Raw genomic sequence first — 9,380 nt, 5'->3', positions numbered from 1 at the left:
GAACTTTTAAGTACTCAAGGAATTTCGAGATTTGTTTGATAAGAGAAGATAGCTTTGTTCCTTGAAAGATGATATTATGCGAAGTCCAGTGTCGTATAAGAATTTGATCCAAGTATATATAATCGACTGAGTTCAACGTTCACAATCAGAGGATGTCTCCAGATAACTGATACAATCAGCTTTATTACCAAAAGAAGTTCCTGCAGAAAAGCTATAAAACAATCAGTCTTGTTTCATACTTAATTGGGTAAAATGCATTAAATGACTCCGTATAGTATTTAATGCTGCAATTAATACTAGTACTAGGAACTCTTTAACGGTAACAATAAAGGTAGCAACGTTAGGAAACGTCCTCTACTGGTTTTGTATTACTATCCTTTCTACTGGTTTAGTTTTATTAGACCAATAGCTTCTGATAAGTTAATCTACTGTTCTGGTCTGCTGGTTTTAGTTAATCATCGCCACAATAAAATTCATGTCTAACAAAAGTTTTTCCAATTATTCTAGTGCTATTTGGAAGAGGAACAAATCTATTCAGTCGTGGACCTAATTAGAAGGAAAGAAAGGATTTCATCGAAGAAAGTTCGTAAGGAATCAACAAGAGCTAATTCGTTTATACCGGATTAGTTGGAGCCACGTGATTAATTCACAAAGGTATAATTTCTGACATCCTATGAATGTTTATGAAAAACCATACGAGCGCCCAAAGCAAAAAATATTTTGATTGTCAAAATAAAATAAAATTTTTAAACTTCCGCTGCGTTTGGGCGCGTAGAAAACCGGGATCCAACACACTTTAATCTGCAAAGCACATCATGTAGTTTACAGTGTACTTTTTAGATGGTGAATATAACAATTTGCAGAAAGGGTAATGGAAGAACTAGATGCGATGAAATTTCCAAAACCCATAAAGGTGGCCTTACCAGAATTCCCCAGTCGATCCAGAAGCTCACGGAATTCAGTATTGATAATTAAGTCAGTTTCTTGAGGATATAAAACTTCTACATTAGGGATAAGGGGCACTAAAACAACGTACATGTCAAGGAAGCAACAGAGCCATTCTGGTCTACGGGGTCGTCCAAGTGCCACGGCTTGGCCAAAATCTAGGAGGCATAGGACAGAAGCCTTTGAAGCCTCGACAAAGCAAATGGAACTAGTGCAACCATATTCTCCATGAACTTGGTCAAAGAGGCATTTTGCACTGGAAAGATGAGCACAAATTATTTGCCTCATAGCTTAGCACAAGGCCATCTCCGGATTTTAGAGTTCAAGCATTTCCACTCCATTGGAAGCACCTGCAATTCTAAGTCGCTCAATGCTTAGAACGGCCAAATAATCCGCCACCGTCTTCCCCTAGAATTTCCCAAAAATCCGGCAAAATTCTTGATCATAACCTGAATCAAACATTGTTTTGGCTATGGACTTTATTTGAGGAATCATGTAATGATCCGAACCTTTATTTTGAATGAAATAATAATTAAGAGATGATTGAAGAGTTGTTAATTAAATACTATTAACGATTTGATAATTAGAGATTAACATGTTGGGATCCACCAAATTTAAAATAGACCACACAACCTACTTCAGATTTCATTATCCCGAGAAATCCAACTAGACGAATGAGATTCTAACAAGTGGCAAATAAGATTGATTCAGATTTTCTATACTAGTCCGAATACAGCCTATAAATAGAAGGTGATTTCATTTGTTTCCTATACCGCTTCCTTTAGCTACTCTATCTTGAGTTCTAGCCCTATATCTTAACTTCTCTAGCCAGTTTCCGGGGTGGTTTGGTGTCGGGAAGTTTCGGAGCTAGTGTTGACTCGAGGAGGGGTCGGTGAACCGGGACGCAGATCGAGACGTCATCAACGACCTGACGATGGACGCATTCCTTAAATAGTGATTTAAGGATCACTAGGAAGAATTTTGAAGCATATTTGATAATTCAGGATCTAGTTTGATAGTGATTTTATTATGTTGGTATTGTCTATGTTCAGAGAAGTAAGCTTTCTGTCAGATTGTTTTAGTGAGGTACGTGATGTACTGACCGAGACATCGAAGCATAGTATATTGCTTTGGCATATTATGTATGACATATCATGTTGGACTGGATATTTTTTGAGATACATCTCGTTTGTTGGGACCGCTCAGCTCTGTTTTGTATTGTGAACGGTGGGACATCGAGAGCTACAATGCCCGACAGGACCCGCGGGCTTTGATGACCTGGACATTATGGGTCCACGTCTTGATGATGAGTGTTAAAGCGAAAATATGCCTAGGACAAATCAGAGACTCAGACGCTCTAGACTGAACATGAGACTCTTGACTTGATCGTTGATATCCAATTATATTGCATTTCACATGCATCATATTAGTTTGTATACTTGTACATTCTTGTATTGGGCGATTGGAGTTCTCTCTAACTTTCAGGGGAATATCACATTTATTAATACAGAAGAAAATCTTTCCAAGACCTTCTTTGTACCCACATCCCACTCAAAATTTGGAGGCAAAAGAACTAAAGGATAAAAAGGTATCGACCAAAAGAGGAGAATGATCCACAGCCTCCCAATTTTTGGACTTCAAAAATACCAGTAAATCCCGAATGAAAATTTCCCACAGATTCCACAGAAACATGAGTCAGCACAGAAAATTCAAGAATCAGAACAAAATATCAGGGATTTTCCTTCTTGATCACTTTTAGTGTCAAAACGATTCACACTTATCAGAAGACCACGGCTTAAATTGCAAAGAACCAAGAACTGACTTAACCCAAAACAAGGTAAAGAAAATTTAACACGTATAGTATTATTATCATCAACAAAAGCAAAATACACTGTTTTTCATTCAAAAATTTGGATATTTGAGATGAACACGTCGCCGCCTACTACAACTAGTAAAGAAGAAAGGGACAACAAAAATAAAACAGAAATGGGTACTGATACAATAAAGAAGATCAAAGAGTATAGCTTTACAACTGATGATTTTTACTTGATTCTTGGGCTAGCAAGCACTGAAAATGAAAACTTTTGTTCATGTCATATGGGATTTTTTTTTAAAGAACATATGGGAAAACGTGGGAATTTGAGAGAGACAAAGAACTAAAATTGATTAATTGAGGAGAAGGCTTCACGGGTTTTTGCAGGAAGGAATATCTTATTTGGATCATCTATAAAAAAAAATTATTTTTTAAATTAAAAGTATTATTTTTTATTGTGAATATCGGTAGGGTTGACCCGTCTCACAGATAAAGATTCGTGAGACCGTTTCACAAAAGATCTACTCTATAATAATATAAAATTCAACACACACACAAGGGGAATTCCATAATGGTCCTCAATGGTTAAGAATTTAATCTTTTTTCTTTTTTTGTGCACTAATTTAGTCTATTTTGTTTTTATGCATTTGACCCAATTCTTGTCTCAATTCTCATTCTACCCTTGTTTTATTTTTTATTTACTTTTCTAATATTTTATTTTCAGATCTTCGTATGAGCGGCTTGTTGGATCTGGATTTTCTACACGCCCAAACGCAGCGGGAGTTTTAAAATTTTTATTTATTTTGACAATCAAAATATGTTTTGCTCTTGGCGCTCGTATGATTTAAATCAAAACATTCATAGGGCGTCAGAAAATTTTTATACCTTCGGAGAAATTTTCACTTGGCTCCAACTACTCCGGTATTAGCGGATGTAGCTCTTGTTGTAAATCCCTACGAACATTCTTCGATCTTCTAATCCGGTCCACGACTGGAATATTTGTCCATCTTCTAAATTGCACTAGTAATTTAGAAGAACTTTTGCGTAGAGATATGACACGAAAAATTCGACTAAAAATTTAAGCCAAATTTTCTTGCAAAATGAGAATGAAATCGAGAGCTACCCCCTTGAAATTGGAACAGCCGAAACTATATAAGAATATTGCCAAAAGATTTGGATGCCCAACGTGAGATAAGGATCAAATCCTTATAATATTTTCTAATCTTTTATTAACTTAATTAATTACTTAATTAAGTTAATTAATGATTCCAAAATTTTATCCCAATCCTTGGAGAATCTCAATGCATATATATTGTGGAGGCTAGGTTTTTAGGTCTCCCATTTTATAAAACATCTATGGGCTAATTACCATAATAAAATAATTGGACCTATTTAATTAACATTAATAGGCTTGGTTAATTAATTGGACTAGTCCAACTAGTTTATTAATTAATCAAAGTCCATTAAACTTTAATTATTTAGTATGTTGGACTTGTACTCCTACAAACCCATTTAAACATACTACCCACCATATTTAATTTATTAATTAATCAACTCAACTCTTGAGCTTAATAAATTAAATATATTATAAATTCAACATTTGAATTCATTATTTAAATTGCAAATTCAACTCCTTGAAATTTTATCACCTCCAAAATTTAATATTTAATAAACCCAACATTTGAGTTTAATAAATTAAATTTTCAAATTTTATAAATTCAACTCCTTGAATTTATTCTCTCAAAACTTAATTATCATAAATTCAACTCCTTGAATTTACTATATAATATAAATTCAACTTCTTGAATTTCTTCTCTCAACGAGAACAAACGATCCAGTGCTTGTGTGACCCTCAATAGTTCAGGGATACAGCTAGCCGTGGGTTCACAACTCTTTGTGATTCAGGACATAATCCTTTATTCGGGCTTACCCTAGTTAGCCCCATTCTTTTCATCAACACCTTGATCAAGAATGTCAGAACTCATTTCTGATTGCACCCATCAGATCATGATAAGAGCGTCTAGTAGCATCGCCCCATGATCCCTTAGGTATCACTGATAGTGCCTGCAAGAACAAGTAGATTATGATTAACGTACAGTACGGTCCCTTCATCTCATATATCCCGATCGAATCTGCAACCATTGGTTCATCGAGGGTTGCATATTAATTCAATAACAATGTGATAACTTTAATAGTGGCATCGCGTGTACTATTGGAGAACTCCTTCTCCAACGTACATCTCATACTCTGGCCAGATAATCCATGCACTATTATTACATCAGATCACATAGGATATCCACACCCGTAGGTGAGCGGTGAATCCCCGACTACAATGCACTGGCTCCTAGAGCTTTGCTCACCCTAGAGGGGATGTTTTTGTCTTTGTATGTGGACAATGACAGTTACTCCAGGATATCAGGAGACTCGAGAGGATGCTTCTGGAGGGAGTCACAGTTTGAGCTGAGGTTTTATATATTTGTTTCCCAGTGTATATATGTATCTATATACAGGGGCATGTCCCGATGATATGAGTTTGTTTGTATGTAGTTATTTTGGATTACGTGTGGGCTTATTTTATATTATATACTATTTTAAGTATTATAATTACAATTAACACGTTTTTGTCTCATTGTAAAGAAAAATGTTAACTCGTTTTCTGCTGTAATTAATTAACCCTAATCAAATTGTATTGTAATAATGATTAGGAGTTAAGGGCCCCACAGTTTCTTAGGCTTAGCAGACTATTATAGGAAATTTATTCAGGGATTTTCTTTGATTGTAGTGCCACTCACTTCATTGAATAAGAAGAATGCTAAATTAGTTTGGAGTGGAGAGTGCCAGAAGAGCTTTGATACTTTGAAGCAAGCTCTTATTACAGCGCCAGTTTTAGCCATTTCATCAGGGCAAAGGGATTTTTTGTTGTACACTGATGCATCTAAGCTTGGTTTAGGCGCACTATTGATGTAGCACGATCGGGTTATAGCTTATGCTTCTAAACAGTTGAAGGTGCGTGAGAAGAACTACCCGATTCATGATTTCGAGTTAGCTGCTGTTGTCTTTGCGTTGAAGATATGTAGACATTATTTGTAGGCGAGAAATGCCAGATATTCACTGATCACAAGAGTCTCAAGTATTTCTTCACGCAGAAAGAATTTAATATGAGACAAATATGGTGGTTGGAGTTAGTGAAAGATTAAGATTGTGAAATTAGCTACCATCCAGGGAAAGCTAATGTTGTAGTAGATGCTTTGAGCAGAAAATTTGCAATCGTATCCCAGCTGTCAGCACAGAGATCTCTTCAGTAAAAGATTAAGAGGCTTGGCCTAGAAGTTTATCCTAAGAATAAAGCTCCTAAGCTATATAATCTGAAAGTCCAGTCTTCTTTGCTAGATCGAATCCGTAGAGGTCAGCCTTCAGATGAGCAGTTACAGAAATAGAGACTGAAGGATGAGACCAAGGGCAGTGTACTCTACACAGTGTCTGATGGTATTATGAGATACAGAGGAAGGATGTAGGTTACTGGTGTTGATTCGATCAGAGAGGATATCTTGTCAGAGGCACATACATCTCCGTATTCCATTCATCCAGGAGGTACCAAGATGTACAAGGATTTGCAGATGCTGTATTGGTGGCCAGGTATGAAGCGAGAAATCCGTCGATTTGTGTCTGAATGTCTCACTTGTCAGCAAGTGAAAGCAGAGTGTCAGAGGCCAGCAGGAATGCTTAAGCCGCTCCCTATCCCCGAGTGAAAATGGGAGAATATCACCATGGATTTCGTTGTTGGTTTGCCGAGGTCAGTCAAAGGATCCAATGCCATTTGGGTTATACTGGATCGACTTACTAAGTCAGCACACTTCTTATCTGTGAAGATGACTTTTTTCATGACCCAGTATGCAGAGCTCTATATCAGGGAGATGGTCCAATTGCACGGGATCCTAGTTTCTATTGTGTCCGACAGGGACCCGAGATTCACATAGTCCTTCTGGAAGAGTTTACATGCAGCCACGGGGATGAAGTTGCTATTCAGTACGGCATTTCACCCTCAGACAGATGGCCAATAAGAGAAAGTGATTCAGATATTGGAAGATTTGTTGCGAGCTTGTGTGATCGATTTCCATGGGAATTGAGAATCAAAGCTACCTCTAATGGAGTTTACCTACAACAACAGTTTCTAATTATCTATATGTATGTCTCCCTATGAGGCACTATATGGGAGGAAGTGCAGATCGACGATTCATTGGGATGAAGTCGGTGAGAGATCAGAACTTGGTCCAGAGAATCGTTCAGCAGACTACATATGTGGTGGTCAAGATCCGTGACAGGATGAAGACCGCCCAGAGTCGTCAAAAGAGTTGTGCTGACAAGAGAAGGTGAGATCTCGAATTTGCCGTATGAGATCACATATTCGTGAAGATAGCACCTATGAAGGGTGCTATGAGGTTTGGGAAGAGAGGCAAGCTGAGTCCGAGATTCATTGGAACGTTCGAAATTCTTGACAGAGTTGGAACACTAGCTTATCGTGTAGCCCTACCGCCGAATTTGGTCGGAGTACACAATGTATTCCACGTCCCGATGCTGAGAAAGTATATAGCAAATCCTTCGCATGTCTTGAGTTTTGAGCTGTTTCAGTTGGCTCCAGATCTGTAATATGAAGAAAGACCTGTCCGAGTTCAAGATAGACATGAGCGGAGACTTCGGAACAAAGTGATCAAGTTGGTCAAAGTCCAGTGGCTGAATCAATCAGTGGAGGAGGCCACTTGGGAGGCCGAATCGGATATGAGAAGTCGCTACCCGGAGTTGTTTGGTAAGATTTAATTTCAAGGACGAAATTTATTTAAGTGGGGGATGAATTGTAGAGCCCAAAATCGGTACAAGTAATACTCATGCATTTATTTAAATTGCTAAATTACTTATTTAGTTTTAAAATGATTTTTCTTAGCGATGCTTGATTTATGAATTTGAATTATTTTAAATTGTTTATGTTTATGTGATGCACGTTAAAATGTTTTCTTGAGTTTTATTTTTCAGGTGATTATTCGATGCGAGATCGGGAAAATGAGGTCGATGACGATTTGGGAGATTTGTAAAATGTGGTATTTTATTTCAATTCAAGGAAGTGAAATTTTAGATTATTTATTAAGTTTATAGCATTTTTAAATTCTAATTTAATTTAATAAGTGATTTTATTGTTTTAAATTTTTAAAAGTTATCAACTGTGTATTTTATTTGAATTAAAAGATTTTTGTAAAGTTATTGTGGATTAACATTTTAAATATTAATTAAGCAAATTTTAATCCCCTAATTAACCAAACTCACGTACACACACACACACACTAAAACACATGCACACACACACTCACACACACACATTCACGACACACATCATACACATACACATTTCATTTCATTACAGTTTTTTTTTTTGAGAGAAAATTAGGGTTCTTGAGTCTTTCAGCAGCAATCACCATTCCTTATTTTTTCTTGGAGATTCACGACCATTTTCGAGCAAGAAATCGCACCGAAAACATCACTCGGTCATCCCCCGTGATCCACCGCGTCGATATTCGTCATCTTCGTGTGTTTTTAACGCAAAGGCATGTATATTCTTTCATTTTTGCATCGATCTTGTCGTAGTAAGTATTTGATGCATATTGTATGCGAAATCCATGTACGTTGTGCAAAAAGTTTGAAATGATTTTGGATCAAAATTTTAGATCTCAAAACCGCATTTTCTGTCATTCTGATTACTGTAAATTTCGGTTGGTTTTCTAAAAAAACTTTCGAATATAAAATATAGTACTTTTCGATAACTTCGATTTGACAGTAAATTCACAATTTTTGAACAATAAACGAGTGAGTTATGATTATTTCCGTGTGACTGCTCAAACTGTGATGTTTAAACGATTTTTTTTAGATCTCAAAAACCGAATACGCTGTCATTTCGAATCCTGTGAATTTTCGGTCGGTTTTCTGGAAAAAAACTTTCAACATATAAAGCGTAGTAATTTTAGATATCTTCGATTTGACAGTAAATTCGTAAATTTTGGACAAGAGATGAGTGGGTTATGATCATTCTCGTGTGACTACTCAATTGTGTTGGTTTTCTAAGTTTTTCGCCCAGGGCAGCGCTCGAGCGGTAAGATTTTACCACCCGAGCGCCAACCATTTTAGGAAAAAAAATTTAAAATTTCTTTTGTCTTGGGCATGCATGCATATTGTATTAGTATGTTCGACGTGCAAAGAAAATATTTTATATTTTGAGGTATGTTAATTGTCTTGTGACCAAATTATGAACAAGTTTGGAAGTCGGTGAACGTGGCCGATGACCTCTCCTCTCCGGTAAAGTATGACCGAGGTTTGATTAAGATAGGAAAGCGATAAAATATGACCAGAGACCAATCCACCAGGTAAAGTATGACCGGGGATCTTATGTATGTTGTAGTGGATATCCCTGCCAACCTAATACTGTGGTTTAGTCTGATCAGATGCATTTATGTATGGATCACTTGTTTTGAAACATATCTCTACGCAAAATGATGATGACTATGCATATTTAAGTATGTATGATGCAAGTATGTTTACGAAAATTTTTACGGCACATCTATGCTTATATAAGTATGTT

The sequence above is a fragment of the Primulina eburnea genome, chromosome 10, assembly GCF_022965805.1.
Source record: "Primulina eburnea isolate SZY01 chromosome 10, ASM2296580v1, whole genome shotgun sequence".
Classification (NCBI taxonomy): Eukaryota; Viridiplantae; Streptophyta; class Magnoliopsida; order Lamiales; family Gesneriaceae; genus Primulina; species Primulina eburnea.
This window is presented reverse-complemented; position numbering follows the sequence as displayed.